Source organism: Microcaecilia unicolor, chromosome 6 (assembly GCF_901765095.1).
Source record: "Microcaecilia unicolor chromosome 6, aMicUni1.1, whole genome shotgun sequence".
Lineage (NCBI taxonomy): Eukaryota > Metazoa > Chordata > Amphibia > Gymnophiona > Siphonopidae > Microcaecilia > Microcaecilia unicolor.
In genome coordinates, this window is record NC_044036.1 from 278496996 (window position 1) to 278510612 (window position 13617).

A 13617-nucleotide genomic window follows, 5' to 3' on the forward strand; every position below is an offset into this window, starting at 1 on the left:
TTGTTTGTTTTCTTAAACAGACAAAATTAAACTTCCTTAGAGGGTAAGAGAAGCCAGCAGTTTTGATGAGACTCTGGTAGTCACTGGTGCTCATTTTCAAAGCACATAGACTTACAAAGTTACATAAAGGTGTATTTTAAAAGCACTTAGTCTTACAACATTCCATAGGTTACCATGTAACTTTGTAAGTCTAAGGGGTCCTTTTACGAAGCTGCGGTAAAAAGCCAAAAAAAAACAAAAACACATGGCCATGCGGTAGCTTGCACTTAGCCATGCAAGGGAGGAGCACTTATTGCTGCCTGAGGTGGCGGTAAGGGCTCCCATGCTACCCCGGCGGTAACCCCCTGCGGTGTGTGTGTGTGTGTGTGTGTATGTATTTATTTATTTATTTGTTACATTTATACCCCACATTTTCCCACCTTTTTGCAGGCTCAATGTGGCTTACATGGTACCGTGAGGCGTTGCCACCTCAGGTGATTAAACAAATAGATGTTATAGTTGAATGAGATTCATGTTTTACAGACACATTAGGGAATCGTAGAGGGAAGAGTTATATAGTGTTCATTACGGGCTTTGGCTTTGTTGTGTTGCAGGGTTCACACACTTAAATTGGGTCAGTAGGGTATGCCCTTTCGAACAGGTTGTTCTTAGTGATTTCCGGAAGTTAAGGTGGTTGTACATTGTTTTCACGGCTTTCGGTAGTGCATTCCACAGTTGCATGCTTATATAGGAACAGCTGGATGCATAAATTGATTAGTACTTGAGTCCTTTGCAGCTAGGATAGTGGAGATTTAAGTATGTTCGTGATGATCTGATTGTGTTTCTGGTTGGGAGGTCTATGAGGTCAGTCATATATCCTGGGGCTTCGCCATAGATAATTTTGTGGACCAGGGTGCAGATTTTGAAAGCAATACGTTCTTTGATAGGGAGCCAGTGCAGTTTTTCTCGGAGGGGTTTGGCGCTCTCGAATTGCGATTTTCCAAATATAAGCCTGGCTGCTGTGTTTTGAACGGTCTGTAGTTTCTTTATGAGTTGCTCTTTACATCCCGCATAAATTCCATTGCAGTAGTCAGCATGGGATAGTACCATTGTTTGTATCGGGTTGCGGAATGTTGTCCTCGGGAAGAATGGTCTCACGCGTTTGAGTTTCCACATTGAGTGGAACGTTTTCTTGATTGTAGAGTTAACTTGGCTCTCAAGTGTCAGGCTACGGTCGATTGTAACACCGAGGATTTTCAGGTTATCTGAGATAGGGAGGGTATAATCTGGGGTGTTTAAAGTTTGTGGGTATGTTCGTATTGTGTTGGGATGAGTATGTGTAAAAAAAAATTTTTTTTAATCCAGCAGCAGTACCCCTAAGTGCTTTGAAAATGAGCCCCATAGTAACCTGTGTAACTTTGTAAGTCTATATGCTTTGAAAATGTGCCTCACTGTCAAGTTTGTTTTCTACCCTCCAGCAATTGAGGTGAAACAGAATTTGCTTGTTTTTCCTCGTTTATGGTAAAATTCTTTTGGGGAGAAGCATCAGGTGGAAAATTTAGTTTAATTCTGCATCCATTGCTGACCAGACCTGACAGGTTGTTGCATTAATGCACTGGTTTCTGTAGCTCCCTATGCTGTGATCTTGTCGTATGTGTACAGTCTTCCTACTGTGGGTTCCTTCTACTTACACTGTGTGCTCCCCACAAATATTTTAATAGATGGGTGTGATATGACGGGAACTATTTTTCACTGTTCATTATTGATTTAAACTTTTTATTTTATTTTTGTATACTGCAAGATGTACTTACTTACTGTGTTGTGTAATATACTGACACTGCTTTTGTATGTTTGAATGATTGTATTTTACATGTAGGCACATAAATAACCATGCTTTGAGAAATTACCGTTTTGTGTCTTTATTGATATATTTACATTACACAGTGGCTTATTTGGAGGGTTGGGAACCTCACCATCTTCATCTGTGGCTGTTTTTGTGTCAGAAAAAGTTCCTTTTTTTCCTAATGTTGTAATCCAGTAATTCTCAGATTGTGTATCATTTTCATTATCTGCTCACCCCTTCCCATAAAGAAACATTGATCTCATAATGAGGAAAAGTCACAATTCTTAAGAGAGCAATTTGCAAAACAGCGTGGCCACATGCAGAGATCACAGGAGCTTTCACTTAAACTGAAGTAACTACAAAGTAGCGCTTGCCATCTGCACCTGCTTCCTCCTGCACTGCACAGAGAATGAGGTGGAGATTTGACTCCACCTGCGTGATTTTCATAGTTTCTGTTCTTAAGTGGTTTTTAATGACTTAATTTAATTAGCTGGAAAATAAACACCTGGTGTTTGTACAAAACTAGTGTTTTCATGCCATATGTATCTTCTTTTTTTTTTCCGTGGAATCAAACATGTAAACTTGTCACTTAAGGGTATTAAGCCCTAAGGCACTTAGCACGCGTGAAAATGCTTAACCGCAAAGCGTGTTAAAGCAGTTTTGCGGTAAGTTAACTTGTTTGCTCATGCTAAGCACACCGTATTTTTTTCCATATTTATTTTCTGGAGGTGATGGAACTGCTTATCTACTTCTAGTCAGGTTAAGGGGTCCTTTTACTAAGCAGCGGTAAGCCCACCACTCCAGAACTACCACAGGAGCCTGGCGGTAGTACCCAACTCGTAGCGCATGCCATTTCCGGCACTTCAAAAATATGATCTATTTTTGTACCACCGGAATTGAACCGGCGGTAATCGGGCAGCACCGCACTGCACTGCCCGTTTACCACCAACTCAATGGGTGGCGGTAAGGGCTCCCCCAGAAATGACCGCACGGTGTTTCGCTTATTGGAAGGCAGTTTCTTTTCCTCAAAGACAGCCTTTTACCTGCTGTGGTAAAAGGGGGCCATAGTGTGTGCCGTGCGCTGATGCTAGCGCAGGCCCCCTTTTACCGCAGTTTAGTAAAAAGGCCCCTCAGTGAAGTTCGCTGCATGGGTAAATCAGTATTTACCTGGCTAAGAGGCCCTTTTACTAAGCTGTAATGTGACACTTTCAACGCACTATGCCCAGTTGTAGTATGTGTATAAAAAAAGGCACTTTTAAATTTCTTGAATATATAGCCATTCATTAATTTTTATATTGGCACACAGCCATCGACAAAAATGAACACACCACCCCTTTCTGTTGCCAATTTAAGAGGCAGTAAGGGCTCATGTTAACTGTGCATTAACCAGTTGGCTAGTGGCCATGTAGATGCACTTGCTGGTTAGGGCAGGAACACCTATGCTTGGCCCATGTCACACACCCTGAAAATATTTTTAAAATAAAAAATTTAACACGTGGTTAGTGTACACAGATGGCAAAACTAACACTTGACACTTTAAAGCATCTTGCATTAGGCGCCAAAGGAGGAAAGTTATCAATGTAAGATACTATTTTGCTGTCAATCTCAGTTATTAAGTAATTAGAAGGACGATGCGCAAAGGTTCATGGTAGACATCTCACTCTACGGCAAAATTAGCAGCAAAAATAGCTGCGTCATGCTCAAACTAATGAGCATGTAAATTACTAATGCATTAAAATCGTGGCAGTAATCCACAGCTTAGCGCTAAATGCTAACTTTCCTATCCATGCCTCAGTGGTGATTAGCTCAGGCAATGACAGGAAAGTTGACAAAAATATAGACAACTAGTAAACAAAAGGCCCATTTCTCACACAAATGAAACGGGCGCTAGCAAGGTTATCATGTAATGGCGATTGTTTTTAAGGGAACCGTTAGGAGAAATGTTCTGTCATGATAAGTAATAATTGGGAAGGGTGTATAATGAGTAATATGCTCCAGGGGTATGAGATACAGATTGTTTTCTGTTTTTTTTTTTTTATCTTAATTTTTTTGTGATTTTTATTTATAGTATTTTTTAAAAGATAGAGTACGCAGAAATTGTAAAAGTTTTATTAGAAATATAATGGTTGTTTACATTTGCAAGATTCTTTATAAACAATATTTTTAGTGAAAACTTTGTTAAAATGAGGGAAAAGCTTTCCTTGTTCAGGACCATCAGAAGACATTCGAATTCGTGAAAATGCTACATACAGTTGGCCATGTGTAAACACTGGTTCTGGTAAGAAAATGCCAACTTTTTAAAATGTTTGTCCTTGTGATTTGTTAATTGTCATTGCAAAAGCCAATTTCACAGGAAATTGTTTTCTACGTAATGTAAATGGGAGGTCAGTGTTAGAAGGTGCTAGTTCAATACGTGGTATAAAAACTGTACTCCCTGCAGTTGACCCAGTGATTACTTGACTAATAATGAGGTTAGGTTTCAAGTCTTTGACTATTAAGCGAGCTCCGTTACATAAACCTCACTTGGTATTTAAATTCCTGAATAGGATAATTATGGCTCCAATTTTTAAATGCAGTTTATGGCAAGGCATGCCAGTTGGAGTTTGTTCATGAAGAAATTCTATAGGGTATAACTGATGTTCCTCATCATTGGAGTCATGAACGGAGTCCAAACTTAAGTAAATGTCTCACCTTCTAAAATATTTAGAACGGCCTCATTTATCTTGTCTACAGGTGCATTTTTTGGGCAAAGTATCTGCGGTAATATTTTGATCAAAAACGTCATTAACTATATCACCGACACAAATGTGCTTCTGTGGGATTTCGATAATATCTTTAGTAGAGAGGTGTGGTAGCCGTGTAAGTCCACTCTTAAAGGTTATCAATAGAAATCAAACAAAATAAAACATGGAAAAGAAAATAAGATGATACCTTTTTTTATTGGGCATAACTTAATACATTTCTTGATTAGCTTTCGAAGGTTGCCCTTCGTCAGATTGGAAATAAGCAAATGTGTTAGTTGATAGTATATATAAGTAAAGCTTCAAAGCATTTCAATAACAGTCTAGCAAGGTGGGGGTGGGTAGGTATGCATGGGTACATCAAAGCATTTCATTTCATTGATAGTCTAACAGGATGGGTGTGGGTAGTTGAGAGTGATAAACAGAGAAATACAACTTTATGGTTTATAATGGGCTAGAAAACCCAGATCCTTGTTAAGTCCTGTCTGTTGGGTGTCAAAATATTCAATCATTCTGACTTCAAAGGTCTTACGTTCCTGTATTGTTTTAAAGTTATCTTTCAGGATTCTTATTGTGAAATCACTGGTGCAGTGTCCTGGTCCTGTAAAGTGTTGGCCCACAGGGGTGGGAATCTGTGGCACCAGCTTTCTTCATGTTGTGTCTATGTAAATTGAATCTTGTCTTAAGCATCTGGCCTGTTTCTCCAATATAGCATCCTTCGTTACATTTTTTACACTGAATGATATATACCACTTTGGAAGATGAGCATGTGAAAGATTCCTTTATGTTTAATGTTTTTCCTTTGTGAATGACTGTGGGGTCCTGTGAAATGTTTTGGCATAGCTTGCAGCTGGATCGGTTACAGGGAAACGTGCCCTTTTCTTTTTCAGTCTGGACATGGAAGATTTCCATCTGCTAAAGTAATAAGCCAGTTGTTGAAATCTGGGTCTACAGAGCGGACATTGTTTAATTTTAGTATTTCAAATATTTTCCATAGTTGATTTAACTTAATGGTTGCTTCAATAATTTGAGCTCTATCACCGTGTGGTACCAGTGGTAGAGTTTGTCTAAAATCTCCACCAAGGAGAAGAACTTTCCTGCCAAATGGTTTCTGATTGTTCATGATGTCTTTGAGGAGTCTATCTACAGCAGTAAGTGCTATACTGGGTGCCATAGTTGATTTATCCCAAATAAGGATTTTAGCATCTCTGATGATAGAAGTATCGTTTGATAATCTGATACTTGATGTTGACGTTTCCAGTAGAGGAACAGGTAACTTAAACTGTGAATGATAAGTTTGTCCTGGAAGGAGGTTTGCAGCAATTCCTGTAGAAGCAACAGGTAGTACAATTCCTCCATCTCCTCAGATGTTGCTCAGGATAGTGTTATATGTATACGTTTTTCCACTTCCACCAGGACCGTCTAGGAAGAAGCATGTGTGGGTTATGTTTTTTTGTATTACAGGCAGAAAGTATAGTATGAAATGCTTCCCTTTGCTCATTATTTAGGTTTTCAAGTATTTGTTGAGCTTTATGGTTTTCATCTGCAACGTTGAAGGCAAGTTTAGGATCTTCTCTGGATGACTGTTGATAAACCAAAGTGTTCAAGTTTTTTGCCATGTGTAGTCAGAACGTCCTGGATTTTTTTGAAGGCACAATTGTTCACAAACAGAGCAATCACCTTGGCAACCATGGGTGTGTTGAAAATCTTGTATCATAGTAAGTTTGTATTTTTGGAAAATTTTTAACACGTTTGATGTTACGGGAAAAAAACACAAATTTATGCAAAAAGGTGTCTGATTTCCTGAGGGATGCTGCATGTGACTGCATCATCTAAGGTGTTCTCCCACAGAGCTTCATCGTCACTGCGCCCCATTTTCTTGGCTGCATCTTGAAATCTATATAAATAATTCTCACTCCAACGTTCTGAAGCTCACTGTGTGCCAGGGAAACACTGAAGCCCTGTAGTGTTCCAGGCTGTCAGCACCACTCACTCTCACTCTTAGCCCCACCCTCAGCCACGCCCCATCCACACATAATTCACAACCCCAACATTCTAAATGTAAATTTGTAGTTGCAAGATCCCATGAGTGTCTGCTCCGCCCTCGCGTCACAACGTGATGACATTGCGGGCGGGGCTATGACACTTAGCGAATTGCCAGTTCCACCGCCCTCTGACGCTCCCCCCCCAACACACAATGACAAACAGCGACCTATGCAGGGCCTCCACCCCCCCCCCCGACGCAGAGTGACAAACAGCGACCAACGCAGGGGGTGGAATGCCGTCCGTAAAGCTGATCCACCGGGACCCCGAAGCTCCCGCCCTCTAAAAAATGAGGCACCTCTGCCCTCCTGCGCCCTCCGACGCTGCCGTGCAAACAGCTCACCACAATGCCACGATCCTGAAACTGCCACCCTCCAAAAACAAATGAACCGCCTGGAGCAAAACGTCGGTGTGTAGCAGTTAGGGGGAGGAGTAACGAGGCTCGACGCTCAACAGACAGGAAGGTCCGGAGAAGGAGAAGGTGGGTGTGTAGCAGGGAGGGGAACGAATAACCACGATCGCAGATCAAGAGGCATGGAAGCCCGGAGGAGCAGGAGGTAAAACTTGTCACTGCTAGCAGGCAGGGGGAGGAGTTTGGAATAACGCCAATCAAGTGGCAGGCAGGGGTGCAGGAGGAGTATGAGTTGGGGAGAGAGGCAGAGGGGGGGAGGCCCCTTGGCAGGCAGGCACGCTGGAAAACATGTCAATGCTAGGAGCCATGGGGAGGAGTACCGAATAACGCCTCAAGTGCCAGGGAGGGCTGCAGGAGAACTACGAGGTGGGGAGAGAGCCAGAGGGATGGAAGCCCCTTGCCAGGCAGCTAGAAAGGCACGGTCACTGCCACACACACACACACACTCTCTCACAAACACACACCCAATCTCTCACAAACACACTGTCTCTCACACACACTCCCACACACTAACTCTCTCTTCGTCTGTCAAAAATACACACTTGCATCTAGCACACAGGCAAGAGGGAGAGAAGTGGGCCACCTGGCACACACACTCTCTCACTCTCTCTCTGTCACAAACTTGCTAGCACCTGTTTCATTACACACACTTTCTGACACTCTCATTCTCTCTCTCACACACACACTCCATCTCTCACACACAGTCTTTCCAAGGAAAACCTTGCTAGCGCCCGTTTCATTTCTCACAGAAACGGGCCTTTTTTACTAGTGTATTATAAAGAATACGTTCAACTGTTTTTAAGTCTTCAAATGACTTAACCCCTGGTTGGTGTAGTAGAATTAGCCTTAAACAGTAACGCCCAGGGTCTGCTGCAAAATTAACTGCATACATTCTCCCAATTGTTTTGTCATGTCCTGCTTTTCTACATTTCCACTTTCGTTCTGTTTTATCAAAAATATAGTACATAGGAATATCTATGTATGAAACTGTCTTTGGAGGATTCTCTTCTGCATTAAGTTTAAACCACGCTGTTAAAGTGGTGTCTCTGGTTCTGGCTCTTTGTACTGCAGCCTCAACTTTGTGAGGATGAAAAAACAATGCTTTGTTGATCTGGTAAGTGTACTTCCAATGTCGATAGTATGTGATTGGTGATGCATTTCAAAGCTGTTTAATCGCCATGCAGCTTCGGGAGCACTAACATATCTAGAGTCAGTAAACGTTTTAATTTCATCATGTTGTAAAGTTTGGTGCTCTGTAGTAACCACATTGGCACAATCATGTCCTTTATAGACATATTTAAAGAGGTACTTGACACTTTTAATAGATGCGCATACTTCTACGTTTATATGGGAATTGTACTTTAAAAGTAAGAAAGGGTTAAAAGGGACTACCCAAGTGTTGTTAATGAATTTTCCATTTAAGAGTGTACCTACGCCGTTATCCCTTCTGCGGTATTTAGGATATCCATCACAGTTCTCAATAGTTTCATTTTGGAAGAGTTTTGGAAACTGTTTAGAGCACTTCCCATTAAGCATGCAGGGAAAATTGAAGTTATGGTCACTGCATGGGCCATGTATCATATGTTTAGCAACTATTGCATGCAGACGTGGAAAGTTGTTTATTTCAGGAATTTCAGCGCATACGATTTGGTCAATTATTTCATTTCTTTTCGACTTATGTTCCTCTTTCAAGATAATTAATATATGAGCGTGAGGTAAACCACGCTTTTGAAATTCAATGACATTAATTTTTGCAAGAGGCATACCAAGTATGTGTTTTTTGCATATATCATGTAGTAACTCTTTTAGTTTTAAATGAAACACCCTTGCCAATAAGTCAGGTTGAAACTCTGGTGCCTGACCCTTTTTTTTTTTTTAGATTTTGAGTAATTTCTTCCCATCTTGGGTTGCAGGTTATAGTAATGAACAGATCTGTCTTGCCATATTTATGAAATATTGCCATTGCATCCTGATAATTTTGATGCATATTTCTTGGGCTGCCGGCAAATGATGATGGTAAAATAACTGCCTGGCCAGGTGTAATTCCTCCATTTGCAGCTTCACTTGCAAGGTGGTCCATTAACCTGGAGTATTTTTCAACTCTTTAAGAGTTTTTGATTTTGTCAAATATAATTTAGTCTGATTGCCTGTTTTAATATATTCATCAACAAAATATTGTTGCGTTGGTTTTCCTGCACTAAGAAAAGGATTGACTTCATCTCTTATTGCCAAATGGTACCCATAGTACTGCATTTGCGTAACTCTTACTCTTGTGTTCTTTGCTTTGTGACGCAGGTGCATTATACATTTTGGTTGTTTAGACAAAGGAATATGTATCCCCTAGCTCTGATCTTCATATGGAAAGAGTAATGGCTATACCATTGGTTCTAGATTGGGGTCCAACACACTGATTCTCAGTTTTGTTCTCTTCATTTGGCTTGTTTCAGCAGTGTATTATTAGATCTCTATGTAAGGGTGGTTCCCCATCTGTATTTTGAAAAATGAAAGCCACCTCATTGGCTCTAGGGGCATTGTATCGTCATGGATCGTTTTTGTGATCTTGAACAATGGCCATTGAAACTGTTGGAGGTTCTATTCTTCATTGTTGAGCTTCACATATACATTCATTTTCTACTTCATGCAGCATCTTGCATGCGTCTGCAAATGGATTTTCCCATGCCGTAAAATCGCTTGTCTCATTAATCTATGGTTGATGTGTGCATTCGGTGAGATTTGTAGTCTCTGAACAGCTGCTTCATCTGGATCAAGAATATATAATTGTGCAAATTGTCTTTGTCATTTGGAGGATGTAGTGCTGCTGTTCTATGGTAAATAGTACCATTAATTTGAAAACAATAAGGGCCATATCCGGGTGGTGGTGCAATGTTAGCTCCCATGGAGGCAAAAGCTAATGAACTATTAATGGACCTAATGTTTTTGTAAAACAATTCTTAGAATATTCATGTTCCCCGGAGAGAAGCTGTTGCATTAATTCATTGTAGCTAATTCCTGGAAGTTGTACTTTGCCTTTACTACAGCATTGTGTAAATAGGTTGTCAGAAAGTGTTTCATTGTGAAAATGTTTTGCAATAAAATATATAGACTGCATTCATTGGACCACAACTATAGTATTGAGTTTCGTTCTCATTGAGACAGTCTGTTCTTGCAATTCCTGTGTTTATAGTTCTGTATTGTGCTGTGGCTGTCTTTTTTTTATTTTATTTTTATTACATTTGTACCCCGCACTTTCCCACTCATGGCAGGCTCAATGCGGCTTACATGGGGCAATGGAAGGTTAAATGACTTGCCCAGACTCACAAGGAGCTGCCTGTGCCTGAAGTGGGAATTTAACTCAGTTCCTTAGTTCCCCAGGATCAAAGTCCATCACCCTAACCACTAGGCCACTCCTCCATTTTGAGTAGTCGTTCATCGTTGCTTATATGTCATTTGTGCAAGTCTTTGCTGTTCTAAATCTTTTCGTCTTTGCCTGGTTGTTTGTCTGTTTCTCTATCATTTAATTCTTTCCCATTCTAAGTATGCTCTCCTTTTTCTATTTGTCGCTCTTTGTTCAATTGTCATTTTTTCTAATCTTTTGCGTTGTATACCACTGCGCTTTGTTCTGTGTGTTTGTCTCTGTTCGTCCGTCATTTTAGCAATTCTGTGCCTTTCTAAATCGGCGTTTCTTCGTCTGTTACTTGCACTTTCCTCATCAGTCATCTTTTGTATCCTGGACCTCTTCCTTGCAGTGGCTTGTGGACTTTCACTTGCCTTTTCATCTTCACTCAGAGCTGCACTCCTTGTTCGTTGTGCTTCAGCTATTTTCTGTTTAGCTGCAGCCTGCTCCTTAGCAGTTAAGTGTTCTTCTCCTATGTTGTCTCCTTCTCTTGCCTCCCATGCCATCCATATCCTGTGATTAGCTTGCGCGCGAGTGATGGAGTGTAGTAGAGACAGAGAAGAGTGTGGAGAGTGTTTGTGAGTGTGAAAGTGTGTGACACAGAGAGATAGTGTGCAAATTATTATATAGGATATGCCATGGCACGCTTACCCCCCCAACCTGCCGCCTCTTTCTGTCACTTCCCAAAATATCATGTTTAAAATGAACCAAAAAACCCAGACTTTTTTTTAGGGGGGGGGGGGGGGGTGTTTATAAATGAACCAACGTTTTAGCTTTTGTACATCTCTATTTCTCAGTTCTGTTTTGTGAAACTTTGAGGTTCTCTTACTAAAAAGTGTGGTAAGTTATCTTTTACAGTTACCATGCATTTTACCACAAAATTTAACATGCGGTAAATATAGGGGGTGTGGCCAGCATCTACCCTGCATTTACTGCACAGGACAGAAAATTGTTGCCCTGTATTACATGTAGGCGCAGATAGCGCAGAAGCAACCATGTTACCTCCCCCACCCCCTCTGTAATCCGATGCTGACTGGTTGTTGCAGTAGTGTTATCCCCTCCCCGTTCCCCTACTATGTGATCCTATCCCTGCACTGTTCAATTTGCTATACAGGATTCCCTGCACCCCTAATTTAAAGAACTAAGTCTCCTAGCCCACTCCCAAATTGAATGCTCTCCTCCCAGAAACAAAGCCAAAGATAAAAATGGTGAGAAAATTCAAAAACAGGATTTTTAACTTGCAAGGAGATGGAATACTGCATATAGAGCGCTTCAGCTCAAACCACCAGTGCAATGACTTTTTTAATACTGAGGAAGGCGGTGAGGCGGGTATAGCCTTCATCCAGTAACAGTTTTTTTTATAACTCGAACCACTAACGTAGTAGATGGACTGTTTTTGTCTGTAAATTAAGGTGCTCATTTTCAAAGCACATAGGTTACTTTGGTACTTTGTGTGTCTATGTGCTTTGAAAATGAGCCCCTAAATAACTTTGTAACTCCAAGTGCTTTGAACATAAGCCCTACACTAATGCAAGTCTCCTCTATAGCAGTTACTGTTAGCCTGCTGTAGGCTACAGCGCAAACTTACTGAGGGACCCCACTCTTTGAACAAATGTCTCATACAATTTGGCATGCATGGAGGGATACAAGGTAGTGCTGTTTCTTACACATGGTAAATTGTGATATTACTCTTAAATAAGTGTGAAACTGAGACAGGCATTAGATTGGTTGTTGGTATCATAATAGCTGTAGGTGTTCTGAAATAGTCCTGTTTGAATGTGAAAATTCTAAAAATACACAGTGGTCACTGTTGAGGCATCGTGAAGATTAACTTGCTTTCGTTTAGTTCATTTTAAGACACAGCTTTGTACTGGGAGCTTAATAGTTCACTCTGTTTCAGAAAATTTAAAACATGGTTGGGTTATCCTTCATGGCACCTGCTCTGACTAATGAAGACAGCTGTGAAATATTACAGTGTCTATTATATACAAACAAACCAGTGTGCTATTCTTCAAGACACACAGCCCTTTCAGAGTCCAAAGGACTGGTACAATGGTCACTGCCACATGTAAGCTCCTAACATCAAGTACTTATACTAATAAGCTATACAATGTTTGCTGCAGTGCATGGCTTCTAAAAAACCCCAAAATAATTCCATGTGCTGAATGCCAGTCTGTACCCTGTATGTATGCTCTGTCTCCGTGAAACCATTAACCCAGTGTCGTCTTTCATTTTTAAGTTATGACAACTTTAGAATCTAATGAGCTGAAGAACTCTGAAATATCTTCCTACATAGGACCACACACTGTTGCTGACCAGTGTGTGTCAATGACAAACTTCATTGGAGGGTATCCTCAAGGCTGTGGGCATTTCCAAATGTATTCTTTTTTTTTTTTGTCTGAGAAATGCCTTGTCATTGAAACACGTGATCCTTCCCCAATCTACTTTCTACCCTAAGCCTAGGTTGAGAGGCAGCGTAGCAGGAAAAACCCCCCACAAAGCCCAGAGGGACCCCCTGCATTGAAAATAACTGCATTAACCCAATTGCAAAGGTCTGGTTCTCCTCCTCTCCCAAAAGGGTCTAGTCAAAGAAGCGTGTACAGGGTCCATACTCTGATTATGCCTAAGGGATCAAAACACTGGTTAGGTGATGCAAGCAAATGTCACTTCTGCCTGACCTGGCCAAATATGTTGTCTTTTAAAATAATCCAATTATTGCTACTCCCAGCACTAAGGTATTTCCAATAGCATTCACATATCACAGCTTGTGAGTCACTTTTTCATCAATCTTACTCATATGAAAAGAACAAAATTTTGGGACCAGTCAGTGGTGGCTGTTTCCCTGAAATAACTTGTTGGGGAAAAACGGTGCCACGGCAGATTTCAACATTGGTTCAATTTTATATTTTCTTTTCAGTAGAAGAATATGCATTCATCATCTACAATTAATCAGGAAATTGTATATAAGTTCAAGTTAACGTGTCTTATTTTGCCGGTAGAAGCACAGAAAACTCATTCAAAAATCATCACGAAAACACCACCGCCATAGCTATGATGTTTTGTTGTCTTAGCCATAGCTAGTGCTGGGGTGAAGCAAGGACAGAGTTGATGCTTTGCCTAAGTATTCCAGTCACTGCTTTTGTTAGTCACCCACTCTCTTAAAGAGGTTCTAAGCAACGTACAAATTCACCAGGAATTCTATTTT